This window comes from Triticum aestivum, chromosome 3A (genome assembly GCF_018294505.1).
Source record: "Triticum aestivum cultivar Chinese Spring chromosome 3A, IWGSC CS RefSeq v2.1, whole genome shotgun sequence".
NCBI lineage: Eukaryota > Viridiplantae > Streptophyta > Magnoliopsida > Poales > Poaceae > Triticum > Triticum aestivum.
In genome coordinates this window covers 460,640,149-460,662,572 of record NC_057800.1, presented here as the reverse complement: position 1 = coordinate 460,662,572, position 22,424 = coordinate 460,640,149, and positions in this window count along the sequence as shown.

The window sequence follows — 22,424 nt, the reverse complement described above, 5'->3', positions numbered from 1 at the left end:
GGGAGCCGTACACTCATTGGAATAGTGTCTGGGTCTTCCACAACTGTAGCAGTTTCGCTCTCGACTAGAAGATCTTTTGTCATTGTAGGACCTTGACTTGAAGCTTCTATCTTTGCTTCTACTCTTGTAGAACTTGTTGAAGTTCTTCACCATTAAGCTCAATTCTTCATTGAAGTTTTGTTTCTCACTTGATGATGTAGGGGCTTCACATGAGGCTTTGTAGGCACCACTTGATTTGTTGTGAAGTTCCTCTTTATCCTTAAGTGACATCTCATGAGCAACAATTCTTCCAATCACCTCCGTTGGCTTGAGATCTTTGTAATTGGGCATCATTTGGATCAATGTGCACACGGTATCATATTTTCCATCCAAGGCTCTTAGAATCTTCTTGATGATGAATCTATCGGTCATCTCTTCACTTCCTAAGCCGGCAATCTCATTTATGATGTGAGCAAGCCTAGAGTACATTTCAGTGACACCTTCACCATCCTTCATTTTGAACTTGTCAAGTTGACTTTGAAGCACATCCAACTTGGATTCCTTGATGGAGTCGGTACCTTTGTGCATATCAATCAAAGTGTCCCATATTTCCTTTGCATTCTCAAGACGGCTGATTTTGTTGAATTCTTCGGGGCACAATCCGTTGAAGAGAATATCACAAGCTTGAGCATTGTATTGCAACATCTTCAACTCATCCGCGGTAGCTTCACGGTTTGGTTCTTTCCCATCAAAGAAGTCACCTTGCAAACCAACACACACAATAGCCCAAACGGCGGGGTTATGTCCAAGAATATGCATTTTCATTTTATGCTTCCAACTAGCAAAATTAGTACCATCAAAGTAAGGACCTCTACGGTGATAATTTCCCTCGCTAGACGCCATACTCTCCTAGGTTGTGAAACCATGGCTATGACCACCAAAAGCTATGGAGATCAAAGAAAATGGAGACCAAAGCTCTGATACCACTTGTAGGATCGAAAGTATGTCTAGAGGGGGGGTGATTAGACTACTTGACCAAATAAAAACTTAACCTTTTCCCAATTTTAGTTCTTAGCAGATTTTAGCTATTGTAGGACAAGTCAAGCAATCATCACACAATTCAAGCAAGCATGCAAAGAGTATATTGGCAGCGGAAAGTAAAGCATGCAACTTGCAAGAATGTAAAGGGAAGGGTTTGGAGAATTCAAACGCAATTGGAGGCACGGATGTTTTTCCCGTGGTTCGGATAGGTGGTGCTATCCTACATCCACGTTGATGGAGACTTCAACCCATGAAGGTTAACGGTTGCGCGAGTCCATAGAGGGCTCCACCCACGAAGGGTAATGGTTGCGCGAGTCCACAGAGGGCTCCACCCACGAAGGGTCCATGAAGAAGCAACCACCCACAAAGGGTCCACGAAGAAGCAACCTTGTCTATCCCACCATGACCATCGCCCACGAAGGACTTGCCTCACTAGCGGTAGATCTTCAAGAAGTAGGCGATCTCCTTGCCCTTACAAACTCCTTGGTTCAACTCCACAATCTTGTCGAAGGCTCCCAAGTAACACCTAGCCAATCTAGGAGACACCACTCTCCAAGAAGTAACAAATGGTGTGTAGGTAATGAACTCCTTGCTCTTGTGCTTCAAATGATAGTCTCCCCAACACTCAACTCTCTCTCATAGGATTTGGATTTTGTGGAAAGAAGATTTGAGTGGAAAGCAACTTGGGGAAGGCTAGAGATCAAGATTCATATGGTAGGAATGGAATATCTTGGTCTCAACACATGAGTAGGTGGTTCTCTCTCAGAACATATGAGTTGGAATTGTGTATGTGTTCTGATGGCTCTCTCCACGAATGAAGAGGAGGTGGAGGGGTATATATAGCCTCCACACAAAATCCAACCGTTACACACAGTTTTCCAATCTCGGTGGGACCGAATCAACAAACTCGGTCGGACCGAAAAGGTAAACCTAGTGACCGTTAGAGATTTTCGGTGGGACTGACATGCAACTCGGTAGGACCGATATGGTTAGGGTTTGGGAATAACGTAATCTCGGTGAGACCGATTCACAAACTCGGTGAGACCGATTTTGGTAATTAGCTAACCAGAGAGTTGGTCAGGCAAACTCGGTGGGACCGATTTGCTCTTTCGGTGAGACCGAAAAGTTACAAAAAGGAAACACTGAATTTACATTGCAATCTCGGTGGGACCGATTCGCTCTTTCGATGAGACCGAAAAGTTACGAAAGGGAAACAGAGAGTTTGCAATCCCATTTCGGTGAGATCGAGATCCCTATTGGTAGAACCGAATTGCTAGGGTTTGGCAGTGGCTTATGACAAGTGAAACTCGGTGGCTCCGGATAGAAAGAATCGGTAGGACCGAGTTTGGCTTAGGGTTTAGGTCATATGTGGATATGGGAAAGTAGTTGAGGGTTTTGGAGCCTATCACTAAGCACATGAAGCAAGAGGCTCATTAAGCAACACCTCATCCCTCCTTGATAGTATTGGCTTTTTCTAAAGACTCGATGTGATCTTGGATCACTAAAATATAAAATGAAGAGTCTTGAGCTTTTGAGCTTGAGCCAATCCTTTGTCCTTAGCATTTTGAGGGTTCCACTTTCACCATCCATGCCATGCCAATCATTGAGCTTTCCTGAAATAATCATCTTGGAATAGCATTAGCTCAATGAGCTATATGTTGTTATGAATTACCAAAACCACCTAGGGATAGTTGCACTTTCAAGATTCAACACTAATCCCGAAAGTATAGGGACTGTGCGATGATGATCATATCAATCTTGGAACCACTTCCAACACACATTGTCACTTCACCCTTAACTAGTCTCTATTCATTTTGCAACTCCCGTTTTGAGTTACTACGCTTAGCAACTGAACCAGTATCAAATACCGAGGGGTTGCTACGAACACTAGTAAAATACACATCAATAATCTGTATATCAAATATACCTTTGTTCACTTTGCCATCCTTCTTATCCGCCAAATACTTGGGGCAGTTCCGCTTCCAGTGACCAGTCCCTTTGCAGTAGAAGCACTTAGTCTCAAGCTTAGGACCAGACTTGGGCTTCTTCACTTGAGCAGCAACTTGCTTGCCATTCTTCTTGAGGTTCCCTTTCTTTCCTTTTGCCCTTTTCTTGAAACTAGTGGTCTTGTTAATCATCAACACTTGATGCTCTTTCTTGATGTCTACCTTCATCGATTTCATCATCATGAAAAGCTTGGGAATCATTTTCATCATCCCTTGCATACTATAGTTCATCACGAAGTTCTACTAACTTGGTGATGGTGACTAGAGAATTTTGTCAATCACTATTTTATCTGGAAGATTAACTCCCACTTGATTCAAGCGATTGTAGTACCCAGACAATCTGAACACATGCTCACTGCTTGAGGTATTTCCTCCATCTTTTAGCTATAGAACTTGTTGGAGACTTCATATCTCTCAACTCGGGTATTTGCTTGAAATATTAACTTCAACTCCTGGAACATCCATATGATCCATGACGTTCAAAACGTCTTTGAAGTCCCGATTCTAAGATGTTAAGCATGGTGCACTAAACTATCAAGTAGTCATCATATTGAGCTAGCCAAACGTTCATGACGTCTGCATCTGCTCCTGCAATAGGTCTGTCACCTAGTGGTGCATTAAGGACATAATTCTTCTGTGCAGCAATGAGGATAAACCTCAGATCACGGATCCAATTCGCATCATTGCTACTAACATCTTTCAACTTAGTTTTCTCTAGGAACATATCAAAAATAAAACAGCGGGGCTAAACGCGAGCTATTGATCTACAACATAGATATGCTAATACTACCAGGACTAAGTTCATGATAAATTTAAGTTCAATTAATCATATTACTTAAGAACTCCCACTTACACAGACATCCCTCTAATCTTCTAAGTGATCACGTGATCCATATCAACTAAACCATGTCCGATCATCATGTGAGATGGAGTAGTTTCAATGGTGAACATCACTATGTTGATCATATCTACTATATGATTCACGCTTGACCTTTCGGTCTCTGTGTTCCGAGGCCATATCTGTTATATGCTAGGCTCGTCAAGTTTAACCTGGGTATTCCGCGTGTGCAACTGTTTTGCACCCGTTGTATTTGAACGTAGAGCCTATCACACCCGATCATCACGTGGTGTCTCAGCACGAAGAACTTTCACAACGGTGCATGCTCAGGGAGAAAACTTATACCTTGATAATTTAGTGAGAGAATATCTTATAAAGCTACCGCCGAACTAAGCAGAATAAGATGTATAAAAGATAAACATCACATGCAATCATAATATGTGACATGATATGGCCATCATCATCTTGTGCCTTTGATCTCCATGTACAAAGCATCGTCATGATCTCCATCGTCACCGGCATGACACCATGATCTTCATCATCTTGATCTATGTCAATGTGTCATCACATGGTTGTCTCGCCAACAATTGCTATCGCATAGCGATAAAGTAAAGCAAGTATTTGGCGCTTGCATCTTATGCAATAGAGAGATAACCATAAGGCTTTTGCCTATTGCCGATAACTTCAATAAAACATGATCATCTCATACAACAACTTATATCTCATCACGTCTTGACCATATCACATCACAACATGCCCTGCAAAAACAAGTTAGACGTCCTCTACTTTGTTGTTGCAAGTTTTACGTGGCTGCTACGGGCTGAGCAAGAACCGTTCTTACCTACGCATCAAAACCACAACGATAGTTTGTCAAGTTGGTGTTGTTTTAACCTTCGCAAGGACCGGGCGTAGCCACACTCGGTTCAACTAAAGTTGGAGAAACTGACACACGCTAGTCACCTGTGTGCATAGCACGGCGGTAAAACCAGTCTCGCGTAAGCGTACGCGTAATGTCGGTCCAGACCGCTTCATCCAACAATACCGCCGAACCAAAGTATGACATGCTGGTAAGCAGTATGACTTATATCGCCCACAACTCACTTGTGTTCTACTCGTGCATATAACATCAACGCATAAAACTTGGCTCGGATACCACTGTTGGGGAACGTAGTAATCTCAAAAAAAATCCCATGCACACGCAAGATCATGGTGATGCATAGCAACGAGAAGGGAGAGTGTTGTCCACGTACCCTCGTAGACCAAAAGCGAAGCATTAGCACAACGCGGTTGATGTAGCTGTACGTCTTCACGATCCAACCAATCAAGTACCGAACACACGGCACCTCCGAGTTTTGCACACGTTCAACTCGATGACGTCCCTCGAACTCCAATCTAGCCGAGTGTTGAGGGAGAGTTTCGTCAGCACGACGGCGTGGTGATGATGATGATGTTCTACCGACGCAGGGCTTTGCCAAAGCACCGCTATGATATGACCGAGGTGGATTATGGTGGAGGGGGGCACCGCACACGGCTAAGAGATGAAGAGATCAATTGTTGTGTCTTTGGGGTGCCCCCTGCCCCCGTATATAAAGGAGTGGAGGAGGGGGAGGGCCGGCCCTCTCTATGGCGCGCCCTAGCGGAGTCCTACTCCCACCGGGAGTAGGATTCCCCCTTTCCTAGTAGAACTAGGAACCCTTCCAAGTAGTAGGAGTAGGAGGGAAGGAAAGGGAAGGGAAAAGGAGAAGGAAGGAAGGGGCCGTCCCCCTCCCTAGTCCAATTCGGACCAGCCCATGGGGAGGGGTGTGGCCACCCTTTGAGGCCTTTCTCTCCTTTCCCGTATGGCCCATTAAGGCCCAATACGAATTCCCGTAACTCCCCGGTACTCCCGAAAATACCCGAATCACTCGGAACCTTTCCGATGTCCGAATATAGTCGTCCAATATATCGATCTTTACGTCTCGACCATTTCGAGACTCCTCGTCATGTCCCTGATCTCATCCGGGACTCCAAACTCCTTCGGTATATCAAATCACATAAACTCATAATATAATCGTCATCGAAACCTTAAGCGTGCGGATCCTACGGGTTCGAGAACAATGTAGACATGACCGAGACACGTCTCCGGTCAATAACCAATAGCGGAACCTGGATGCTCATATTGGCTCCCACATATTCTACGAAGATCTTTATCGGTCAGACCGCATAACAACATACGTTGTTCCCTTTGTCATCGGTATGTTACTTGCCCGAGATTCGATCGTCGGTATCTCAATACCTAGTTCAATCTCGTTACCGGCAAGTCTCTTTACTCGTTCTGTAATACATCATCCCGCAACTAACTCATTAGTTGCAATTCTTGCAAGGTTTATAGTGATGTGCATTACCGAGTGGGCCCAGACATACCTCTCCGATAATCAGAGTGACAAATCCTAATCTCGAAATACGCCAGCCCAACAAGTACCTTCGGAGACACCTGTAGAGCACCTTTATAATCACCCAGTTACGTTGTGATGTTTGGTGGCACACAAAGTGTTCCTCCGGTAAATGGGAGTTGCATAATCTCATAGTCATAGGAACATGTATAAGTCATGAAGAAAGCAATAGCAACAAACTAAACGATCAAGTGCTAAGCTAACGGAATGGGTCAATTCAATCACATTATTCTCCTAATGATGTGATCCCGTTAATCAAATGACAACTCATGTCTATGGTTAGGAAACATAACCATCTTTGATCAACGAGCTAGTCAAGTAGAGGCATACTAGTGACACTCTGTTTGTCTATGTATTCACACATGTATTATGTTTCCGGTTAATACAATTCTAGCATGAATAATAAACATTTATCATGATATAAGGAAATAAATAATAACTTTATTATTGCCTCTAGGGCATATTTCCTTCAGTCTCCCACTTGCACTAGAGTCAATAATCTAGTTCACATTGCCATGTGATTTAACATCAATAGTTCACATCACCATGTGATTAACACCCATAGTTCACATCGTCATGTGACCAACACCCAAAGGGTTTACTAGAGTCAATAATCTAGTTCACATCGCTATGTGATTAATACCCAAAGAGTACTAAGATGTGATCATGTTTTGCTTGTGAGGGAAGTTTAGTCAATGGGTTTGCCACGTTCAGATCCGTATGTATTTTGCAAATTTCTATGTCAACAATGCTTTGCACGGAGCTACTCTAGCTAATTACTCCCACTTTCAATATGTATAAAGATTGAGACTTTGAGTCATCTGGATCAGTGTCAAAACTTGCATCGACGTAACCCTTTACGACGAACCTCACCTCCATAATCGAGAAACATATCCTTATTCCACTAAGGATAATTTTGACCAATGTCTAGTGATCTACTCCTAGATCACTATTGTGCTCCCTTGCCAAACTCAGGGCAGGGTATACAATAGGTCTGGTACACAGCATGGCATAATTTATAGAACCTATGGCTGAGGCATAGGGAATGACTTTCATTCTCTCTCTATCTTCTGCCGTGGTCGGGTTTTGAGTCTTACTCAACTTCACACCTTGTAACACAAGAAAGAACTCCTTCTTTGACTATTCCATTTTGAACTACTTCAAAATCTTGTCAAGGTATGTACTCATTGAAAAAACTTATCAAGCGTCTTGATCTATCTCTATAGATCTTGATGCTCAATATGTAAGCAGCTTCACCGAGGTCTTTCTTTGAAAACACTCCTTTCAAACATTCCTTTATGCTTTGCAGAATAATTCTACATCATCTCCGATCAACAATATGTCATACATATACTTATCAGAAATGTTGTAGTGCTCCCACTCACTTTCTTGTAAATACAGGCTTCACCGCAAGTCTGCATAAAACTATATGCTTTGATCAACTTATCAAAGCGTATATTCCAACTCCGAGATGCTTGCACCAGTCCTTAGATGGATTGCTGGAGCTTGCATATTTTGTTAGTACCTTTAGGATCGACAAAACCTTCTGGTTGCATCATATACAACTCTTCTTTAATAAATCCTATTAAGGAATGCAGTTTTCTTTATCCATTTGCCAGATTTCATAAAATGCGGCAATTGCTAACATGATTCGGACATACTTAAGCATACATACGAGTGAGAAACTCTCATTGTAGTCAACACCTTGAACTTGTGAAAACCTTTTTGCGACAATTCTAGCTTTGTAGATAGTAACACTAATATTAGCATCTGTCTTCCTCTTGAAGATCCATTTAATCACAATGGCTCGCGATCTTTGGGCAAGTCAATCAAAGTCCATATTTTGTTCTTATACATGGATCTCATCTCAGATTTCATGGCCTCAAGCCATTTCGCGGAATCTGGGCTCATCATCGCTTCCTCATAGTTCGTAGGTTCGTCATGGTCAAGTAACATGACCTCTATAATAGGATTACCGTACCACTCTGGTGCGGATCTCACTCTAGTTTACCTACGAGGTTCGGTAGTAACTTGATCTGAAGTTACATGATCATCATCATTAGCTTCCTCACTAATTGGTGTAGTAGTCACAGGAACAGATTTCTGTGATGAACTACTTTCCAATAAGGGAGCAGGTACAGTTACCTCATCAAGTTCTACTTTCCTCCCACTCACTTCTTTCGAGAGAAACTCCTTCTCTAGAAAGGATCCATTCTCAGCAATGAATATCTTGCCTTTGGATCTGTGATAGAAGGTGTACCAACATTTTCTTTTGGGTATCCTATGAAGATGCACTTCTCCGATTTGGGTTTGAGCTTATCAGGTTGAAACTTTTTCACATAAGCATTGCAACCTCAAACTTTAAGAAACGACGGCTTAGGTTTCTTGCCAAACCATAGTTCATACGGTGTCGCCTCAACGGATTTAGATGGTGCCCTATTTAATGTGAATGTAGCTGTCTCTAATGCATAACCCCAAAACAATAGTGGTAGATCGGTAAGAGACATCATAGATCGCACCATATCTAATAAAGTATGGTTATGATGTTTGGACACACCATTACACTGTGGTGTTCCAGGTGGCGTGAGTTGTGAAACTATTTCACATTATTTTAACTGAAGACCAAACTCTTAACTCAAATATTTTACCTCTGCGATCATATCGTAGAAACTTTTATTTTCTTATTACGATGATTCTCCACTTCACTCTGAAATTCTATGAACTTTTCAAATGTTTCAGACTTGTGTTTCATTAAGTAGATATACCCATATCTGCTCAAATCATCTGTGTAGGTCGGAAAATAACGATACTTGCCGTGAGCCTTAACACTCATCGGACCGCATACATCAGTATGTATTATTTCCAATAAGTCAGTTCCTCGCTCCATTGTTCTGGAGAACGGAGTCTTAGTCATCTTGTCCATGAGGCACGGTTCGCAAGCATCAACTGATTCATAATCAAGTGATTCCAAAAGCCCATCAACATGAATTTTCTTCATGCGCTTTACACCAATATGACCTAAACGGCAGTGCCACAAATAAGTTGCACTATCATTATTAACTTTGCATCTTTTGGCTTCAATATTATGAGAATGTGTATCACCACAATCGAGATCCAACAAACCATTTTCATTGGGTGTATGACCATAGAAGGTTTTATCCATGTAAACAGAACAACAATTTATTCTCTTACTTAAATGAATAACCGTATTGCAATAAACATGATCAAATTATATTCATGCTCAACGCAAACACCAAATAACACTTATTTAGATTCAACACTAATCCCGAAAGTATAGGGAGTGTGCGATGATGATCATATCAATCTTGGAACCACTTCCAACACACATCGTCACTTCACCCTTAACTAGTCTCTGTTCATTCTGCAACTCCTGTTTCGAGTTACTACTCTTAGCAACTGAACCAGTATCAAATACCGAGGGGTTGCTACGAACACTAGTAAAATACACATCAATAATCTATATATCAAATATACCTTTGTTCACTTTGCCATCCTTCTTATCCGCCAAATACTTGGGGCAGTTCCGCTTCCAGTGACCAGTCCGTTTGCAGTAGAAGCACTTAGTCTCAAGCTTAGGACCAGACTTGGGCTTCTTCACTTGAGCAGAAACTTGCTTGCCGTTCTTCTTGAGGTTCCCTTTCTTTCCTTTTGCCCTTTTCTTGAAACTAGTGGTCTTGTTAATCATCAACACTTGATGCTCTTTCTTGATGTCTACCTTCATCGATTTCATCATCATGAAAAGCTCGGGAATCATTTTCATCATCCCTTGCATACTATAGTTCATCACGAAGTTCTACTAACTTGGTGATGGTGACTAGAGAATTCTGTCAATCACTATTTTATCTGGAAGATTAACTCCCACTTGATTCAAGCGATTGTAGTACCCAGACAATCTGAACACATGCTCACTGCTTGAGCTATTTCCTCCATCTTTTAGCTATAGAACTTGTTGGAGACTTCATATCTCCCAACTCGGGTGTTTGCTTGAAATATTAACTTCAACTCCTGGAACATCCATATGATCCATGACGTTCAAAACGTCTTTGAAGTCCCGATTCTAAGATGTTAAGCATGGTGCACTAAACTATCAAGTAGTCATCATATTGAGCTAGCCAAACGTTCATGACGTCTGCATCTGCTCCTGCAATAGGTCTGTCACCTAGCGGTGCATTAAGGACATAATTCTTCTGTGCAGCAATGAGGATAAACCTCAGGTCACGGATCCAATCCGCATCATTGCTACTAACATCTTTCAACTTAGTTTTCTCTAGGAACATATCAAAAATAAAACAGCGGGGCTAAACGCGAGCTATTGATCTACAACATAGATATGCTAATACTACCAGGACTAAGTTCATGATAAATTTAAGTTCAATTAATCATATTACTTAAGAACTCCCACTTAGACAGACATCCCTCTAATCTTCTAAGTGATCATGTGATCCATATCAACTAAACCATGTCCGATCATCACGTGAGATGGAGTAGTTTCAATGGTGAACATCACTATGTTGATCATATCTACTATATGATTCATGCTCGACCTTTCGGTCTCTGTGTTCCGAGGCCATATCTGTTATATGCTAGGCTCGTCAAGTTTAACCTGGGTATTCCGCGTGTGCAACTGTTTTGCACCCGTTGTATTTGAACGTAGAGCCTATCACACCCGATCATCACGTGGTGTCTCAGCACGAAGAACTTTCGCAATGGTGCATGCTCAGGGAGAAAACTTATACCTTGATAATTTAGTGAGAGATTATCTTATAAAGCTACCGCCGAACTAAGAAAAATAAGATGTATAAAACATAAATATCACATGCAATCATAATATGTGACATGATATGGCCATCATCATCTTGTGCCTTTGATCTCCATGTACAAAGCATCGTCATGACCTCCATCGTCACCGGCATGACACCATGATCTCCATCATCTTGATCTATATCAATGTGTCATCACATGGTTGTCTCGCCAACAATTGCTATCGCATAGCGATAAAGTAAAGCAATTATTTGGCGCTTGCATCTTATGCAATAGAGAGATAACCATAAGGCTTCTGCCTGTTGCCGATAACTTCAATAAAACATGATGATCTCATGCAACAACTTATATCTCATCACGTCTTGACCATATCACATCACAACATGCCCTGCAAAAACAAGTTAGACGTCCTCTACTTTGTTGTTGCAAGTTTTACGTGGCTGCTACGGGCTGAGCAAGAACCGTTCTTACCTACGCATCAAAACCACAACGATAGTTTGTCAAGTTGGTGTTGTTTTAACCTTCGCAAGGACCGGGCGTAGCCACACTCGGTTCAACTAAAGTTGGAGAAACTGACACACGCTAGTCACCTGTGTGCATAGCACGGCGGTAAAACCAGTCTCGCGTAAGCGTACGCATAATGTCGGTCCAGACCGCTTCATCCAACAATACCGCCGAACCAAAGTATGACATGCTGGTAAGCAGTATGACTTATATCGCCCACAACTCACTTGTGTTCTACTCGTGCATATAACATCAACGCATAAAACCTGGCTCGGATACCACTGTTGGGGAACGTAGTAATTTCAAAAAAATTCCTATGCACACGCAAGATCATGGTGATGCATAGCAACGAGAAGGGAGAGTGTTGTCCACGTACCCTCGTAGACCTAAAGTGAAGCATTAGCACAATGCGGTTGATGTAGTCGTATGTCTTCATGATCCGACCGATCAAGTACCGAACACACGGCACCTTCGAGTTCTGCACACGTTCAACTCGATGACGTCCCTCGAACTCCGATCCAGCCGAGTGTTGAGGGAGAGTTTCGTCAGCACGACGGCGTGGTGATGATGATGATGTTCTACCGACGCAGGACTTCACCTAAGCACCGCTACGATATGACCGAGGTGCATTATGGTGGAGGGGGGCACCGCACATGGCTAAGAGATCAAGAGATCAATTGTTGTGTCTTTGGGGTTCCCCCTGCCCCCGTATATAAAGGAGTGGAGGAGGGGGAGGGCCGGCCCTCTCTATGGCGCGCTCTAGGGGAGTCCTACTCCCACCGGGAGTAGGATTCCCCCTTTCCTATTAGAACTAGGAACCCTTCCAAGTAGTAGGAGTAGGAGGGAAGGAAAGGGAAGGGAAAAGGAGAAGGAAGGAAGGGGGCGCCCCCCTCCCTAGTCCAATTCGGACCAGCCCATGGGGAGGGGTGCGGCCACCCTTTGAGGCCTTTCTCTCCTTTCCTGTATGGCCCATTAAGGCCCAATACGAATTCCCGTAACTCCCCGGTACTCCCGAAAATACCCGAATCACTCGGAACCTTTCCGATGTCCGAATATAGTCGTACGATATATCGATCTTTATGTCTCGACCATTTCGAGACTCCTCGTCATGTCCCCGATCTCATCCGGGACTCCAAACTCCTTCGGTACATCAAATCACATAAACTCATAATATAATCGTCATCGAAACCTTAAGCGTGCGGACCCTACGGGTTCGAGAACAATGTAGACATGACCGAGACACGTCTCCGGTCAATAACCAATAGCGGAACCTGGATGCTCATATTGGCTCCCACATATTCTACGAAGATCTTTATCGGTCAGACCGCATAACAACATACGTTGTTCCCTTTATCATCGGTATGTTACTTGCCCAAGATTCGATCGTCGGTATCTCAATACCTAGTTCAATCTCGTTACCGGCAAGTCTCTTTACTCGTTCTGTAATACATCATCCCACAACTAACTCATTAGTTGCAATGCTTGCAAGGCTTATAGTGATGTGCATTACCGAGTGGGCCCAGAGATACCTCTCCGACAATCAGAGTGACAAATCCTAACCTCGAAATACGCCAACCCAACAAGTACCTTCGGAGACACCTGTAGAGCACCTTTATAATCACCTAGTTACGTTGTGACGTTTGGTGGCACAAAAAGTGTTCCTCCGGTAAACGGGAGTTGCATAATCTCATAGTCATAGGAACATGTATAAGGCATGAAGAAAGCAATAGCAACAAACTAAACGATCAAGTGCTAAGCTAATGGAATGGGTCAAGTCAATCAAATTATTCTCCTAATGATGTGATCTCGTTAATCAAATGACAACTCATGTCTATGGTTAGGAAACATAACCATCTTTGATCAATGAGCTACTCAAGTAGAGGCATACTAGTGACACTCTGTTTGTCTATGTATTCACACATGTATTATGTTTCCGATTAATACAATTCTAGCATGAATAATAAACATTTATCATGATATAAGGAAATAAATAATAACTTTATTATTGCCTCTAGGGCATATTTCCTTCAATAACTATCCCACAGCATGCAACAAAGAGTCACTCCAAAGTCACTAATAGCGGAGAACGAACGAAGAGATTATGGTAGGGTACGAAACCACCTCAAAGTTATTCTTTCCAATCAATCCGTTGGGCTATTCCTATAAGTGTCACAAACAGCCCTAGAGTTCATACTAGAATAACACCTTAAGACACAAATCAACCAAAACCCTAATGTCACCTAGATACTCCATTATCACCTCAAGTATCCGTAGGTATGATTATACGATATGCATCACAGAATCTCAGATTCATCTATTCAACCAACACAAAGGACCTCAAAGAGTGCCCAAAGTTTCTACCGGAGAATCACGACGAAAACGTGTGCCAACCCCTATGCATAGGTTCCCAATGTCACGAAACCCGCAAGTTGATCACCAAAACATACATCAAGTGGTTCAATAGAATAACCCATTGTCACCACGGTTATCCCATGCAAGACATACATCAAGTGTTCTCAAATCTTTAAAGACTCAATCTGATAAGATAACTCCAAAGGGGAAACTCAATTCATTACAAGAGAGTAGAGGGGGAGGAGAAACATAGGATCCAACTATAATAGCAAAGCTCGTGATACGTCAAGATCGTGCCATCTCAAGAACACGAGAGAGAGAGAGAGAGATCAAACACATAGCTACTGGTACATACCCTCAGCCCCGAGGGAGAACTACTCCCTCCTCATCATGGAGAGCGCCGGGATGATGAAGATGGCCACTGGTGAGGGATCCCCCCTTCGGCAGGATGCCGGAACAGGGTCCCGATTGGTTTTTGGTGGCTATAGAGGCTTCTGGCGGCGGAACTCCCGATCTAATATCTGTTTTGGAAGTTTTAGGGTACGGCGATATATATGGGTGTAGGAAGTATGTCGGAGGAGCCACGGGGGCCCCATGAGGCAGGGGGCGCGCCCTAGGGGGGTGGGCGCGCCCCCCACCCTCGTGGCCAACTCCCGTATCTTCTAACATAGAGTCCAAGTCTATCTGGTGGCTTTCCTTCCAAAAACAACTTCTCCAGTTGATTTCTTTCCGTTTCGACTCCGTTTGATATTCCTTTTCTTCGAAACACTGAAATAGGCATAAAACAGCAAATCTGGGTTGGGCCTCCGGTTAATAGGTTAGTCCCGAAATTAATATAAAAGTGGATAATAAAGCCCAATATTGCCCAAAACAGTAGATAATATAGCATGGAGCAATCAAAAATTATAGATACGTTGGAGACGTATCACTAGACCACAGATGGCTTGAAGAGCCGTTCAAGGAAGGTATTTTTAGGGACCTTATCCCGTTTGGCGCCCATTCGGGCAAATATAGCAGCGTCCTGGTTACTATCACGGGGGATATGATGAAATTCAAGCCCCTCGAACCTGGCCGAGATTTTTATGACGAGATTCCTATAAGTTGTCATTTTATGTCCTTTGCATCAAACTTTCCATTTACCTGGGAGATGGCGAGTTTGGAATCTCCTCGGACCTCAAGGCCTTTAACGCCCATCAAAACTGCTATCCGGGGTCCGTGTAGGAGGGCTTCGTACGCAGCCGCATTATTGGAGTCGGCGTACATGATCTGTAACACGTATCGAATGTTGTCGCATGTTGGCGACGTAAGCAATACTCCAGCCCCTAGCCTAGCAAGCATTTTTTGAACCGTCAAAATACATGGTCTAGTGTGAATATGTGCTATAGTCTCTAGGGAGTTTGGTCTCTATCCAATCGGCTACGAAGTCTGCCAACACCTGATATTTAATAGCTCGGTGTGGCCAATATGTTATTTCAAAGGGTAAGAGCTCTATGCCCACTTGGATATACACCCTGTCGCATCCCTGTTATTAAGTTTGTCACTTAAGGGGACATCTGATGCTATGGTTACCGAGCACTCTTGGAAGTAGTGCCGAAGTTTGTGACGCCGTAAAGATGGCGTAGGCTATCTTCTAATAGCACGGTAGTGTATCTTGCACGGGGTTAAGACCTCGGAGATTAATAGATGTGTTTTCCGACTTGGAACTTGTGGCCCTCCATGTCTCGTTCGACCACGAGCACTGCGATGATCATATGGTTTATGGCCGAGATGTACAATATCATTGGCTCACATATGTCTGGTGTCTCCAAGGTGGGTGTAACACCCTCGATGCGACTATATCTCCCACGTGTCGAGGCACGACTTAGAGGCATAATCGCATTGAAGGCATATGTCGCAAGTTAGGCAATCTTCACAACATCCCATGTTATATAAATAATAAAAGGGAGATAACATAGTTGGCTTACACTCGCCACGTCAATCAAGTACAGAAATAACATTACATCAACCAAACACTCATGGCCCGACTACGGCGCCAAAAATAAAAGATAACCCAACATGCGACACGGTCCCGATCACCCCCAACTAGGCACCACTACTGATCATCAGGAAAGGAAACATAGTAATGTTGAGAGTCTTCGTCGTACTCCCACTTGAGCTCGAGCGCGTCACCTGGAGCGGAATCATCAGGCCCTGCATCTGGTGTAATAGTAATCTGTGAGCCACAGGGACTCAGCAATCTCGCACCCTCGCGATCAAGACTATTTAAGCTTATAGGTAAGGCAAGGTAAATATGTGGAGCTGCAGCAAGCGACTAGCAAGTATGGTGGCTAACTTATTCGCAAAAGAGAGCGAGAAGAGGAGGCAAAGCGTGAGCGAGAAACTAGAGAGCAACCTGCGCAAACATTACTCCAACACCGTGTCCACTTCCCGGACTCCGCCGAGAAGAGGCCATCACGGTAACACACTCAGTTGATTCATTTTAATTAAATTAAGGTTCAAGTTATCTACAACCGGACATTAACAAATTCCCATCTGCCCATAACCGCGGGCACGGCTTTCGAAAGTTCAAATCCCTGCAGGGGAGTCCCAACTTAGCCCATGACAAGCTCTCACGGTCAACGAAGGAATAGACCTCCTCCCAAGACGTTCCGATCAGACTCGGTATCTCGGTTCTTCAAGACACTTCGACAGGTTAAAACAAGACCAGCAACACCGCCCGAATGTGCCGACAAATCCCGATAGGAGCTGCACATATCTCTTCTCAGGGCACACTCAGATGAGCGCTCCATACAACTAAAACCAAACCTCGAGTTTCCCCGAGGGGGCGCTGCACAGGACTCTAGTTTGGACCAACACTCAGAGGAGCACTGGCCCGGGGGGGTTTAAAATAAGATGACCCTCGGGCTCCGGAAACCCAAGGGAAAAGAGGCTAGGTGGCAAATGGTAAAACCAAGGTTGGGCATTGCTGGAAAAGCTTTAATCAAGGCGAACTATCAAGGGGTTCCCATTATAACCCAACCGCGTAAGGAACGCAAAATCCGGGAACATAACACCGATATGACGGAAACTAGGGCGGCAAGAGTGGAACAAAACACTAGGCGAGAGGCCGAGCCTTCCACCCTTTACCAAGTATATAGATGCATTAAGATAACAAGATAATATAATGATATCCCAACAAGTAAATAAATGTTCCAACAAGGAACGGCCTCCAATCTTCACCTGCAACTAGCAACGCTATAAGAGGGGCTGAGCAAAGCGGTAACATAGCCAATCAACGGTTTGCTAGGACATGGTGGGTTAGAGGTTTGACATGGCAATTTGGGAGGCTTGAAAGCAAGTGGTAGGCATCGTAGCATTGGCATAGCAAAAGAGCGAGCAATCTAGCATAGCAAAGATAGTAGTGATTTCGAGGGTATGATCATCTTGCCTGCACAGTTGTCAGAGTTGACTGGATCCTCGAAAGCAAACTCAACGGGCTCCTCGTTAGCGAACTCGTCTCCCGGCTCTACCCAAACAAGACAAACAAGCAACAAGGACACAATCAACCACGTGCAAGGATCAAACAATATGATGCAAGATGATATGCTATGCGGGATGCGATGCGGGATGCATATGCAAGATATGACAGGAAATGCAAGAACCTGGCCTCAACTTGGAAATCCAAGTGTGCCACTGGAAAGATGAGATGAAATCGCTTGAAAACGATATAAAGAACGCCGGAATCGGAGTTACGGTTTGGAAATGGCAAGCGATTCAAATATGACACCGGTCTGCGATTTACAGCAAGTAGCCATCTAAATGCAATGGAATGAACATGCTACAGCACCCAAACATGACAACAAAATACATGGCAGGGATGCATTCAAGATGCTTAACAAAAGTCTAGCACTGAGCTACGGCCAATTCATCCATTAACAGGTTCAAACAAGCATGGCAAAAATGCATATGGTAAACAGATCTCAGACTTAGTGAAATTAACACTTGTCTGGAATTTCAGATCAGGTAGCACTCTTCGGAGCAACAAAACTACATGCTACAGGACCTGAACATGGCAAAGTAAAACATGTCATGGAGCTACTCAAAGAGCTTAACAAAAGTCCCTTAGTGACCTTGAGCCAAAAGGGATCAGAAAATGCAATTGCAAGCATGTGAACATAGCAAAAACATAATCAGTTCACAGACTTAGTGAAAACTGGCACATGCTGAAAACAGATATCAAGTAGGCATGTTTACGAGCTCAATGCACTCACCACGGTGCAAGTCATGATAAAATAAGCATACATCTATCAAGAACACACAAAATGCAAGCTAGACATGGCAAGAACAATGACATAGTATGCACGGATCAACTACAACAACATCGACAAAATTGCAAACAAGTTGACAATCTGCCCAGATTCACAAAGTAGCAAAAGTAGAGCTCGATTGACTCAAGCTAGCGAGCTCCATAATTGCAACCAAAGACATGGATGGATAGAGCACTACAAGATTAACAAAACATCCTTACTGATCATCCTCAAAAGAGGCACGGATCACTAGGAAACAACATGAACATATGACAATATGAGATAAACAGGTCAAGGACTTGGTGGAAATGCTAAGTCCCTGAAAACAGAATTAACAAGTGCACCACTTTACAAGCTTGTGCTAGTCACCTCACACATCACAAAAATACATGGGTTGCACCTCTGGAGAGATGGCAAAACCCTTAACAAAACATAAGTAGAACTCATGGGCATATCATGCACACATTAATCATGGCAAAAATGACAAAAAGGTAAATGGAGTAGCAGATCTGACAATTATCTCAAGTAGCCCTCTTCTAACAGCATTTCGGGCATCAAGATGAACTCAAATGAAAATGATGCAATGAAATGAAATGATGTACTCTCTGATATGAACATTTTGATATGCTATATGCATGAATCGGAGCTACGGATGCAAAGTTACGAGGCCATGAACAATAGCACTTGGATCTGAGAATCTCGGGACTTAGAAGAGAAAAACACCTCCGGATCTAGGGTTTCGGTGGCACGCGAACCGAGGCGGCCGGATCTTCGCCGGAATCACTGCGCGAGGTCGCCAGAGAGGTCGGGGAAGCAAGGGCCGGCCGGATCTCGCCGGATCCGGGCCGGGCGGCGGCGCGCGGCAAGGCGGCGGCGGCGGGGCGGCACGGCGTGGTGCGGGCGAGGCGGCGGCGGCGGGCGGCGCGCTTCGGCCGGGCGGCGAAGCGGGGCGGCGCGGGCACGCCGGGCGGCGGGGAGAAGACCGGGCGGCGCGAGGCGGCGGAGATGGGCCGGGCGGCCCGCTGCGGGCTCGCCGGGCCGCGGCGGCGGCTGGCGGCGGAGGGACACATGGCATCACAGGAGTGGGCGCGGCGGTGTGTCTGGCGCGGTGCGGACAATGTCCGGCCGCGCGGAGACGATTTTAGGGTTTCGGGGAGGGGGATCCGAGATTTTCGAGGAGGACCTATTTATAGGCATAGAGGGAGCTAGGAGAGTCCAAATGAGGTGCGGTTTTCGGCCACGCGATCGTGATCGAACGCTCTAGATGATGGAGAAGGCTTAGGTGGGTTTTGGGCCAAATTGGAGGGGTGTTGGGCTGCAACACACACGAGGCCTTTTCGGTCCCTCGGGTAACCGTTGGAGTATCAAACGAAGTACAAATGATACGAAACTAGACAGGCGGTCTACCAGTAGTAAACCAAGGCTGCATGACAAGTCTCGGTCCAATCCGGAAATGTTTAATCCCCACACACGAAAGAAAGCTAGAAATGACCACCGAAGGAGAACGAAGCGCCGGAATGCAAAACGGACAACGGGGAAATGCTCGAATGCATGAGATGAACACGTATGCAAATGCAATGCACATGATGACATGATATGAGATGCATGACAACGATAACAACACACGGAGACAAAGACCCGAACCCGAGAAAATAAAATAACTTAACGCCGGAAACGGCAAGAGTTGGAGTACAAATTGGGAAAGTTACATCCAGGGTGTTACAACACTCCACCACTACGAAAGGATCTCGTCCCGAGATCTAGGACTGAAAGAACGCCGGGTACTCAGAACGGAGGTGATCCTCGCGTTCCCAGGTAGCTTCACGGTCGGAATGGTGTGACCACTTGACTTTGAGAAATTTGATTGACTTGTTGCGAGTCTTGCGTTCAGTCTCTTCAAGAATAGCAACTGGGTGCTCACGATAAGAGAGATCTTCTTGGAGCTCAATGTCCTCGAAGTTGACGGTGCGGTCAGGAGTCTTGAAGCACTTTCGAAGCTGAGAGACATGGAACACGTCATGAACATTTGCAAAGTTTGAAGGAAGCTCGAGTTGATAGGCGAGGTCGCCTCTCTTGCTGACAATCTTGAAAGGTCCCACGTATCTGGGGCAAGCTTCCCTTTGATACCGAAGCGACGAGTACCTTTCATAGGAGAGACGCGGAGGTAAACATGATCTCCGATCTCGAAAGCCAAATCACGGTGCTTACTATCATAGTAGCTCTTCTGGCGGGATTGGGCTGCTTTGAGGTTATCACGAATGACTTTGCACATTTCCTCTGCCTCTGTGATTAAGTCATTACCCAAAAGCTGACGTTCACCGGTTTCAGACCAGTTGAGAGGGGTACGGCACTTCCTGCCATACAGAATTTCAAATGGGGCCTTGCCCGAACTTGCTTGAAAACTGTTGTTGTAGGAGAATTCAGCATAAGGAAGACAATCCTCCCACTTCATGCCGAAGGAGATCACACAAGCCCTGAGCATATCTTCAAGAATCTGGTTGACACGCTCGACTTGACCGCTAGTTTGAGGATGGAAAGCTGTGCTGAAGCGGATGTTGGTGCCCATGGCCTTCTGAAAAGAATCCCAAAACTTGGAGGTAAAGATGCTGCCACGGTCTGAAGAGATCACTTGTGGAATACCGTGCAGAGAGACAATCGAGAGGTATAGAGTTCCGCCAATTGAGCTGCAGTGATCGACTCTTTGATAGGCAGAAAGTGAGCCACTTTGGTGAGTTTGTCGATGACAACGAATATAGCATCATTGCCACGCTTGGACTTTGGAAACCCAGTCACGAAGTCCATTTCAATGTGGTCAAACTTCCATTCTGGAATGGCAAGAGGTTGGAGGAGACCAGCTGGCCTTTGGTGTTCTGCCTTCACTCTTCTGCAGACATCACATTCATTCACGAATTGAGCAATCTCGCGCTTCATTCGAGTCCACCAATAAGCCTGCTTGAGGTCCTGATACATCTTCGTGCTCCCAGGGTGGATGGAGAGGAGAGAATTGTGAGCCTCGTTCATGATCACTTTACGGAGGTCACCTTTGGGTACAACAATACGATCCTCGAAGAAGAGAGTGTCCTTGTCATCAAGGCGGTAGCACTTGTACTTGGGTTGACTCTTGGCAATCCCAATCTTCACCTTTTTCACCATAGCATCAAGAAGCTGGGCTTGGCGAATCTGGTCTTCCAAGGTAGGAGAGACTTGAAGGTTGGCGAGGAAACCTTGAGGAACAACTTGCAGATTAAGTTTGCGGAAAGCTTCACAAAGCTCGGGTTGATAAGGCTTGAGAATCAGACTGTTGCAGTAAGCTTTCCTGCTCAATGCGTCAGCAATCACATTGGCCTTGCCTGGAGTATACTCGATACTCGGATTATACTCTTGAATCATTTCGACCCATCGAGTTTGCCTGAGGTTGAGATTAGGCTGAGTGAAGATGTACTTGAGACTCTTGTGATCAGTGAAAATGTCCACTTTTCTTCCCAATAAGAGATGTCTCCAAGTCAAAAGAGCATGCACAACTGCCGCCAACTCGAGATCATGAGTGGGGTAGTTCTTCTCATTAGGCTTCAACTGGCGAGAGGTATAAGCAACAACTTTCTTCTCTTGCATCAATACTGCGCCAAGACCTTGGAGAGAGGCATCACAAAAGACCTCGTACGGCTTGGATTCATCAGGCGGAGTCAGAACTGGAGCAGTGATCAATTTCTCTTTCAAAGTGTTGAAAGCAATGTCACACTCCGGAGACCAAACGTACTTGACGTGCTTCTGGAGAAGATTAGAGAGAGGCTTCGCGATCTTAGAAAAGTTTTCAACGAATCTTCGGCAATAGCTTGCGAGACCGAGGAAGCTACGGAGTTGCTTCACGTTCTGAGGAGGTTCCCAATTCACAATTGCAGACACCTTCTCAGGATTCACGGCAATGCCCTTGGCAGAGATGATATGACCAAGATAAAGAACCTCATCGAGCCAAAATTCACACTTGGAGAACTTGGCGTAGAACTGATGTTCCCTGAGCTTATCGAGTACCAAACGCAAGTGCTTGGCATGATCTTCCTTGTTCTTCGAGAAAACCAGAATGTCGTCGAGATAGACCAAAACGAAGTCATTGGTGTAGGCGTTGAAGATGAAGTTCATCATGCGAGAGAACGTCGGAGGAGCGTTGACGAGGCCAAAAGACATGACAGTGTATTCATATGAACCA